Consider the following 10,000-nt stretch of genomic DNA (forward strand, 5'->3'; position numbering starts at 1 on the left):
TCCAGAGGTGCCACAGATCCCAATAACTGCGCACATAAGAAGCAACAGTATTGGTGTAATAGTTTCTGTTTCCGCGAAACTTTGACAAATTTCTGACTCTGGCTTCATCACACCAAAAGGCTCGTCGATTTTTCACAGCAAATGAAAAATTCTTTAGGTCACAAGGAATTGTAGAAATGTAGTCGGGTTGCAAATCTTCAACCTTTCTGAACGGGCAGTGAAGTAGAGAGTCTTGGAAAAAATATTCATCATTTAATAAACTTAAAGTTTTCACTCCAACTAGAATGGGGATATGACTGTGGCATCGTGGGCGCACACTTTGTCGATCCCAAGTGTACTCATGTAGAAACTCGTAAAAGGATAAGTTCGACGCATCTTGTGGACGCTTTTGATACATTTTAATAGCGTGGTCTTGCCCAACGTTCCCTATACGCGGAAGAAGAACTCGTTTTGTTGGAGAAGGCGTATGCGCAAATTTGATATTGGACAGAGCAAGCACCATTTCAGGTTCCGTTGGAGAAACTTTGCTCAGATATTGAAAAGCAACATCGCGGCCTTGCACATCACGGGATAATTCTTGTAGTTGTATTGGAAAATCCTGATTTTTCGATACATAACCTGCAACATAATTCAGCAACATTGCACTTTGATTGCTAAATTGAATGTCCATGCTGCATTTTAATGCTGTCACTATTGTATCTGCGTATATTCTCAGATTCAGTGAATGTGCTGCAGCGCTTCGGTGCAAACGTAATATCGTCTGTCCGTCGTGCGTTTCCAAACTGCTAGGTTGTGGGTTTATTTCAAGACCATGTACTGGGGAGTTGCTTTTTTGGGTAGCAAACACAATTTTTGCAAACTCTCGATCCTTTTCTGGAAGATCTGCTTGGAATCTTTTCACATCAATTGACGCAGCGTTTTCCATCCATGCAATGAAATGGCAATGTACTGTACCTCTTTTCTGAAATTCGAATCTGTAGAAGTATGTTAGGACATTGGAGGATTTTTCAAGGATATTTGCCAGTAAATGGTTTTTCCACGAGTATTTGTTTTTTCCAGTTACGTAACCACGTAGTATTTCCGACATAATATGCGCGAAATGTAACGTTTCGACGGTGGGAAGAGTTGTAGCGCCTTTTCCAGTCTTATTCATTCTTTGTTGAATCCAAAAACATCTTGGAAACGTCCATTCGTATGGTGAAATTGTAATAAACATGTTTGGAAGTCCAAACTGTTGAACAGCATCCGCGAGATAGGCATGCTGCCATTGCCAATATGTTTCAGAAAATACCTTTGAATCTAGCGCTCTGGCGGGACTACAGTTGAGTACTCGTCCAGATTCTATAGCCCCACAAACAGTTTTGTATAGCCATCTGTCATACTGAAATCGGAGAAGTTCAAACGATGTGGAATAATCACAAACGTTCGACAAGATCTTGTACATGTAGGCTCGTTTTGTACTCTCTCCGCCCGAAATTGCTGATTCACAAAATATTTTGTACGGATACAATATTGGCCAAATGGCAGATTCAATGAACGAAATCTGAAAAAATTAACGCATTTGTTACTGTCCATTTATACATATGCAAAAAAGTACCCACATCAAAAAGGTTATAAAACGGGATTCGCGATCTCAATAAACCTTCCTCTCGTTGCCTGACGAAGTCACCATACGCACTTCTTCCATCGTTGACAAGATAATGATAAGCTGTCAACAGCCTGCTCCGCCTCTGTTCGTCTTCTACAGAGTGAATTCGTTCAAGTACAGATCTCTGTATCAGAGTTACAGCAACCCCACGGTCTTTGTAACGATAACCGTGCTGTAATCGCTGAGTGGAATTCACGTGCAACGCGAAAAATGCCAGAATTGATTGGTCGCCAGAGGTTAGACCCTTCAACTCTTGGGGCCAATCAGCAATTCGAGGAACAGTGTAATTTCCACTACATTGGCAAGTCTTCAATGTGGAAAAATGAGGACGCCTAAACCCGGGACTGATGTTACACGTGTTTACCGAAAAACAACGCGCACAGTAAGACCAAGACGAATCCACTATCCACCTTTCCAAAGAAGACCCCACAGCAAGCCGTTTCGAATTCGTATCTTCTGCTGGAATGTCCATTTCACCAAAATATAGATCTCCACGCTCCCCAAAGCGTCGCAGACGCTCTTTATCATCATTCTGTTTTCTTAAACGTTTTTCCTCCACCTGCCAAAAATACAAACAAACTTACAATTAAACACAGAAACCTTAAAAAACACAAACAACAACGAAAGCTGATTTGACTTACGTCGGGATCAACAAGGACACAAGCTTGATCGTAACGATCCCAATGTATTTCAGCATTCGCCATTTTCTTCAACACGATTAACAACAATGAAACAACTCTCTTGAGAAAATCCTAAATATCCAATTATTTCAACAATACTAGCCTGTCAAAGTAGGGCAATGATTAAGCAATCATTCGATGAACGCTGCGTAACACTCAAAAAAAGAGCTTGTAAACAAGATTATATGAAACGAGAAGTTGAACTATTAACGTTCCAAATAAGATTAACTTTCACACAAAGACAAAGATGTTTACGAGAAAAAACTACGAAACGCAGTGATCATGTCACAACAAAAGACTACTTCAGAAAAACATAACGGTTCATCGCACAAGCAAAAACGGACGCAGCTATATTGAAAGAAAAGAAATGCGGAAATACAAAAAATCATCATTTCCGCAGCTTTCTTCTTACTTATTTTCTCTTCTTTTTTTTTGCTTTTTCCGCAGTGTTTTATTCTTCTTCGCCTCTTTGATTTCATCAATTCGTTTCTCTTTTTTACCTTGTTCCTCACAGGTACCACTGCTTGAAGGCCCACAGCCGTCGGCTAAATCTTTTCTTTTTAGGGAAATTATTTCCTCGAATGAACGCCTCACTCGCTTTGTTGTGCCTTGCGTCACGTTTTGAGTGCGCGTGCCAATAATGGCTTCACTGTAGGACTGGAAATTCTTTTCTTTTTTAAAGGCATCGAGTAAATCACCACCGCAACTGCTACCCACATCCTCCATATTTGAAAAAATGTACTTCATTACATGAAGGTGAATCCCCAAGAGGTACATGGAGGCACCAACGTGGGTCATTTTATGCAAATAAAATTCGTCTATCTCCTCCATCTCGCTTATTGCTTGCTTTAAACTCAGGAGTTTCGCTTTTGCCTCACTTTCGGAGCAAGACAAACCTTCATTGCCTCCAACGTGCTTCCTGAATGGCTCGCATAAATCGTTCAATTTTTGAACAAAGTGGCTAAACGATTTTACACAATCATTTTCAGCAAGCGGTCCCACATCCTGTTCTATTCTGTTCCAATTTTTATCCATCGTTTCGGCAAATTCAGATATTGCCACCCGAGGCCTCTGTAGCCACTCGCATGTAAAAACCTTCAATTTATTGCGAAAGTGATTCTCGTCGTCCAAGTGTTCTACGTCCGTGGCCAAACCGTATGGTTTCAGAAAATCTAAGACACAAACAGAATTACTTTTTCACTCATATTAAACAATAAAACACTTTACATACCTTTTGGGAAATGATAATAATACATCACACCTTTCCCACTTTTCTTCGGCGAAGATTCCATGTCTATAAAGAAAATTCGGAACAATCTTGTTTTTTTGCCACCAACAGGTACAAAACATACAATAAACAATATATTTTGTGACTTATCGACTCAAACATAGCAACCAAAAAAAATATTGTTATTCTTTTAGACGTTTAAACAACTCAGCGTACCTTTCCTAATTCAAAATCACTGCAAAATTTACAAATATTATTTACTCAATTACTTCAGCCCTAAGGTTTCTGCAACAAAAATCTAACTGCTATATTTTTCAACAGCATGATCCAACAGCACGTATTAATTAAGACTGGCTCTGAGAGAGAACAACCGTGATTATATAGGGAAAGTTGTCAATCACATTCCTGTAAAATCAGCGCTGGAATGTTACACAGGGTGCGAAATAAAAACACACAGGGCACGAAAAATGTTACGCATCAACGATCACAAAACCTGATCGGTGATGCGTAAAAAAATGATGCGAAAGCGCGCGGCAAGCCACGAGAAACGAACCAACGCACACCAGCATCGAGTTTACACCTGTCAAATTTATTTTTTGCACATTGTTACCTAAAGTGCTCTGCACAATCCTCGCAGCCCTGACAAAAATTTTGGAGGTTGGCTGGGCGCTTTTGCATATCCCATGTTTGAAATGAAATGCGACAGCTCTGCCAAGGTGTGTGGTAAGTGACCAACATGGTCACAAAACAGAATCGAGTTTACATCTGCAAAAATTATTTTTTTCACAATGTTACATGAAGGGCTCTGCACAATCCTCGCGGCCCTGATAAAAATCCCGCGGGCTGGCTGCTCGCTTTTGCATACCCGATGTTTCAAATGAAATGCGACAGCTCTGCCAAGGCGTGTGGTAAGTGACCAACATGGTCACAAAACAGCATCGAGTTTACATCTGTAAAAATTATTTTTTCACAATGTTACATGAAGGGCTCTGCACAATTCTCGCGGCCCTGATAAAAATCCCGCGGGCTGGCTGCGCGCTTTTGCATACCCGATGTTTTAAATGAAATGCGACAGCTCTGCCAAGGCGTGTGGTAAGTGACCAACATGGTCACAAAACAGCATCGAGTTTACATCTGCAAAAATTATTTTTTTCACAATGTTACATGAAGGGCTCTGCACAATTCTCGCGACCCTGATAAAAATCCCGCGGGCTGGCTGCGCGCTTTTGCACACCCGATGTTTTAAATGAAATGCGACAGCTCTGCCAAGGCGTGTGGTAAGTGACCAACATGGTCACAAAACAGCATCGAGTTTACATCTGTAAAAAATATTTTTTCACAATGTTACATGAAGGGCTCTGCACAATCCTCGCGGCCTTGATAAAAATCCCGCGGGCTGGCTGCGCGCTTTTGCACACCCGATGTTTTAAATGAAATGCGACAGCTCTGCCAAGGCGTGTGGTAAGTGACCAACATGGTCACAAAACAGCATCGAGTTTACATCTGTAAAAAATATTTTTTCACAATGTTACATGAAGGGCTTTGCACAATCCTCGCGGCCCTGATAAAAATCGCGCGGGCTGGCTGCGCGCTTTTGCTCACCCGATGTTTTAAATGAAATGCGACAGCTCTGCCAAGGCTTGTGGCAAGTAACCACCTTGGTCACAACACAATACACCATCAAAAGTGCAATTGTAAACATTTCGAACGTGGAGTGCCCTAGCGCAGCGCAGCGCAGCCCAGCTATTGTTTCAAACAGCCGGCAGTAAATTTTGACATTCCTATGTGTAAAACCCGGGCGTGGTACGAAGACTCGTTCTTGAACTATAATAAGGGACTATGGTAATATTAGGTTGCGCAAATGTTCGAATCAAAAAAAGTGTCGGAAACGTTATTATAAGTAGTTCTATAGATCATTGATCATTAAGAATCATAATTAAGACTAACGATTATTCACGTGAGGTCTCATTTAATAACTGGCTTGTGGCAGCCAAGCGTTCATAGCGACGTTGCTTTTTGATCCTTCGATGTCGGCTCTTCCTATCATTGTGAAGCAGAATTCACCAAGCGTTGGATTGTTCACCCACTAATAGGGAACGTGAGCTGGGTTTAGACCGTCGTGAGACAGGTTAGTTTTACCCTACTGATGAGGTGTTGTTGCGATAGTAATTCTGCTCAGTACGAGAGGAACCGCAGATTCAGACATTTGGTTCATGTGCTTGGCTGATAAGCCAATGGTGCGAAGCTACCATCTGGGGGATTATGACTGAACGCCTCTAAGTCAGAATCCCGCCTAGAAAGCGACGATACTTTTGTGCCTCGCCCACGGCCGGCCAACGTAAGCGGTCGAAAGGCCGCCGTCTATGCCGGTGCTGACGTTCGACGGGCGCCGCAAGAGTTGCCCGTCGGTCGGCACACCCCCCTGCCCGAAAGGCGTGGTGCTAAATCATTCGCAAACGACCTAGTTGAAGATCGGGGTGTCGTAATCACTAGAGCAGTATTTTCACTGCGATTTGTTGAGAGTAAGCCTCAAGATCTGTCGATTTGTCCGCAGCGCGGGCGCACTTTGAGCGATCTCGGACGCCGAATGGGCGTTCGGGGTCGCTTTTTTTTTTCAAAAAATTTGGCAAAAATAGCCCAAAAAACACAAGCGGCGTTACCAGTTGCGTGCTCGCAGAGCTGGCTTTTGTTGCGTCGCTCAGAATTTGCTCCAGGAGGATCACCACAAGAGTACATGGAACAAATCTGACCCTACTATGTGGGAGCAAGCAGCTCGGTGCGAATGTGCGCGCGGCGTCGCTTGTTGCGTGCGGTTGGCGACTGGCTCGCTGAGCAGATTTGCTGCTGCTCGTTCGATGCCAAGGCGTCCACGGTGCGGGTCCTACTACGGTGCGTGTTGTTGGCATAGTTGCACGTCGGCGTTACAGCTGGTTGGCGCTTCGCGCGTCCGGCCATGTTTCGCGCGTCCTTGACGGTTTTCAGAGTTCGTGGCCGAACCAAGCGTTGAGAATCGTAGCTTGAAAGTGACGGTCGGAGCGGGCGGCGGGCCCTGCGTCTCCACACGAAGCTACCTGGTTGATCCTGCCAGTAGTCATATGCTTGTCTCAAAGATTAAGCCATGCAAGTCTAAGTACGCGCTCTCGTACAGTGAAACTGCGAATGGCTCATTAAATCAGTTATGGTTCATTTGATCGTACATCGTACTTGGATACCTGTACAAAATCTAGAGCTAATACATGCGGTCAGCGCCTGCCTTGCGGCGGGTGCGCATTTATCAGTACAAAAACCGACCGGGCCGGCTTCGCGTCGCGCCCGCCACGTTTTGGCGACTCTGGATAACTGAGCGGATCGCACGGTCTCGAACCGGCGACAGATCATTCAAGTGTCTGCCCTATCAACTTTCGTCGGTAGGGTATCGGCCTACCGAGGTTCTTACGGGTGACGGGGAATCAGGGTTCGATTCCGGAGAGGGAGCCTGAGAAACGGCTACCACATCCAAGGAAGGCAGCAGGCGCGCAAATTACCCATTCCCGACGCGGGGAGGTAGTGACGAAAAATAACAATACAGGACTCTAAACGAGGCCCTGTAATTGGAATGAGCACACTTTAAAACCTTTAGCGAGTATCCATTGGAGGGCAAGTCTGGTGCCAGCAGCCGCGGTAATTCCAGCTCCAAAAGTGTATATTTAAGTTGTTGCGGTTAAAAAGCTCGTAGTTGGACGTTGGGCGCAGGCGGCCGGTCCGTCGCAAGGCGTGCACTGGCCGCACCTGGCCCTCTCCCCCGGCGCTCCGCCGGTGCCCTTGACTGAGTGTCGGCGGCGGCCGGGACGTTTACTTTGAAAAAATTAGAGTGTTCAAAGCAGGCGCTTCGCCTGAATAATGGTGCATGGAATAATGGAATAGGACCTCGGTTCTATTTTGTTGGTTTTCGGAGCGCGAGGTAATGATTAAGAGGGACGGACGGGGGCATTCGTACTGTGCCGTTAGAGGTGAAATTCTTGGATCGGCGCAAGACGAACGACTGCGAAAGCATTTGCCAAGAATGTTTTCTTTAATCAAGAGCGAAAGTCAGAGGTTCGAAGACGATCAGATACCGTCCTAGTTCTGACTATAAACGATGCCAACCAGCGATCGGGGGGCGTTACTTTGACGACCCCTCCGGCAGCTTGCGGGAAACCAAAGTCTTTGGGTTCCGGGGGAAGTATGGTTGCAAAGCTGAAACTTAAAGGAATTGACGGAAGGGCACCACCAGGCGTGGAGCCTGCGGCTTAATTTGACTCAACACGGGGAATCTCACCCGGCCCGGACACAGTGAGGATTGACAGATTGAGAGCTCTTTCTTGATTCTGTGGGTGGTGGTGCATGGCCGTTCTTAGTTGGTGGAGCGATTTGTCTGGTTAATTCCGATAACGAACGAGACTCTGGCTTGCTAACTAGTTACGCGACCCTATCGGTCGGCGTTGAACTTCTTAGAGGGACTAGTGGCGCTTAGCCACACGAGATTGAGCAATAACAGGTCTGTGATGCCCTTAGATGTTCGGGGCCGCACGCGCGCTACACTGACCGGATCAGCGTGTCGCCGCCTAGGCCGGAAGGTCCGGGTAACCCGCTGAACCCCGGTCGTGCTAGGGATAGGGAATTGCAATTGTTTCCCTTGAACGAGGAATGCCCAGTAAGCGCGAGTCATCAGCTCGCGTTGATTACGTCCCTGCCCTTTGTACACACCGCCCGTCGCTACTACCGATTGAATGGTTTAGTGAGGTCCTCCGATTGGACCTGGCGCGTTCGGCAACGGCCGCGCCGGCGTCCGAGAAGACGATCTAACTTGATCATTTAGAGGAAGTAAAAGTCGTAACAAGGTTTCCGTAGGTGAACCTGCGGAAGGATCATTACCGGCCGATCGCCGATCGAGTGGTCGTGCGTTCGACAGGTGGAGAAGGCTCCGTATCTTGGCGGCCGCGCACGCCCTTCGTCGCTGTTGAGGCGCACGCGATTGCACTTCGGTCACCCTGTTTCGTTCTGCGCCGAGTGCCGTGGCCATGTGCCAGGCTGGCTTCATGCGTCGCCTACGGCTGGCGACCGCTCGGCCACCGCTTTTTCGACTGTGCAATCCGGCTGGGTCGCGCTTGTCCAACTGACGAAGTCACGGAGGGCTCTTGGCGGTGGATCACTCGGCTCGCGAGTCGATGAAGGACGCAGCTAGCTGCGTGAATTAATGTGAATTGCAGGACACATTGAGCATCGACGTTCTGAACGCAAATTGCGGCACCGGGTCAATCCCGGCGCCACGCCCGCCTCAGGGTCGCGTTGTAACGTTCCCGCGCGGCGACGCGTCGGGCCGGTGCGGTGTCGGCCGTTGCCACGGTCGTCCCGCCCAGGACAGCACGAACGCAGTGTCAGCGCGCGAAACCGAACGCGGCGTGCGTCTCGTTACGAGTCGGCCTCGAAGAGGATCCCGGCCCGGAGCAGCACGGCTCGCGTTCGGGCGCGGCGCTCGCACGAGCTTCGGTGGCGCGCGCGTGTCTCTCGCAAACGAGGCACTGGATTATCGGCCTGAGGTCGGACGAGGCTACCCGCTGAATTTAAGCATATTACTAAGCGGAGGAAAAGAAACTAACGAGGATTCCCCCAGTAACGGCGAGTGAAGTGGGAAGTGCCCATCGCCGAATCCGCGCGCCTCTGCGGCGCGTGGAATTGTGGCGTAAGGAATTCGCTGCGCGTACGTCGTTCGCCGCCCGCGTCCTTCTGATCGAGGCCTCGTCCCGGTGCGGGTGTCAGGCCCATGGTGGCGGCGAGGGCGCGCGCTCTGCGTCTTCCCAGAGTCGGGTTGTTTGGGAATGCAGCCCAAAGCGGGTGGTAAACTCCATCTAAGGCTAAATACTGTCGCGAGACCGATAGCGAACAAGTACCGTGAGGGAAAGTTGAAAAGCACTTTGAAGAGAGAGTTAAAGAGTACGTGAAACCGTCGAGAGGCAAACGGGAGGGCCTGTCGAGTCGCGCGACGCTTTCAGCTGAAGCCGAGCGGAGCGTGTGGGCGTGCGGAGCCTTGCGGCCCGTCGTTCGCGCTGTCCTCCGAGCAGCTCCAGCGCACTAGCGCCGTGCGAAGGCCGCGACCGTCTGGGAGGCGGCGAGAAGGCCGCGCGCAAGGTAGCCCGCCCCCGGGTGGGTGTTATAGGCGCGCGGACACGTCGGCCCGTCGCCCGGGCGAGGAGGGATCGCCGCGTCTGCCCTTCGTGGGCCGGGCGTCCCGTCCGAGCCGGTGCGTCGCCGGTTGGGGACTGTGCTCAGTGCCCAGTTGCGGCGTGTCGGTTGCGGGTGGGCAGCGCCGCGCGAGACGCACGGGGTCCGCGGCTAACGTCAGCCACCTTCCCGACCCGTCTTGAAACACGGACCAAGGAGTCTAACGTGCGCGCGAGCCACGGGGCAGTGCGAAACCCATGGGCG

At 48.5% G+C, this 10,000-nt stretch overlaps 2 non-coding genes and 1 pseudogene across 2 annotated transcripts; all 3 read left to right on the forward strand.

Annotated features, from left to right (window-relative positions):
* Window positions 1-6,624: 6,624 nt before the first annotated feature.
* LOC145916526 (small subunit ribosomal RNA) lies at window positions 6,625-8,448 on the forward strand. Its single transcript, XR_014404736.1, has one exon. It is a non-coding gene; the product is annotated as a small subunit ribosomal RNA (ribosomal RNA).
* A 259-nt stretch (window positions 8,449-8,707) lies between these two features.
* LOC145916514 (5.8S ribosomal RNA) lies at window positions 8,708-8,861 on the forward strand. Its single transcript, XR_014404725.1, has one exon. It is a non-coding gene; the product is annotated as a 5.8S ribosomal RNA (ribosomal RNA).
* A 244-nt stretch (window positions 8,862-9,105) lies between these two features.
* Window positions 9,106-10,000, forward strand: part of LOC145916509 (large subunit ribosomal RNA) — a 3,487-nt pseudogene continuing 2,592 nt past the window's right edge.

The sequence above is a fragment of the Ascidia mentula genome, assembly GCF_947561715.1.
Source record: "Ascidia mentula chromosome 2 unlocalized genomic scaffold, kaAscMent1.1 SUPER_2_unloc_6, whole genome shotgun sequence".
Classification (NCBI taxonomy): Eukaryota; Metazoa; Chordata; class Ascidiacea; order Phlebobranchia; family Ascidiidae; genus Ascidia; species Ascidia mentula.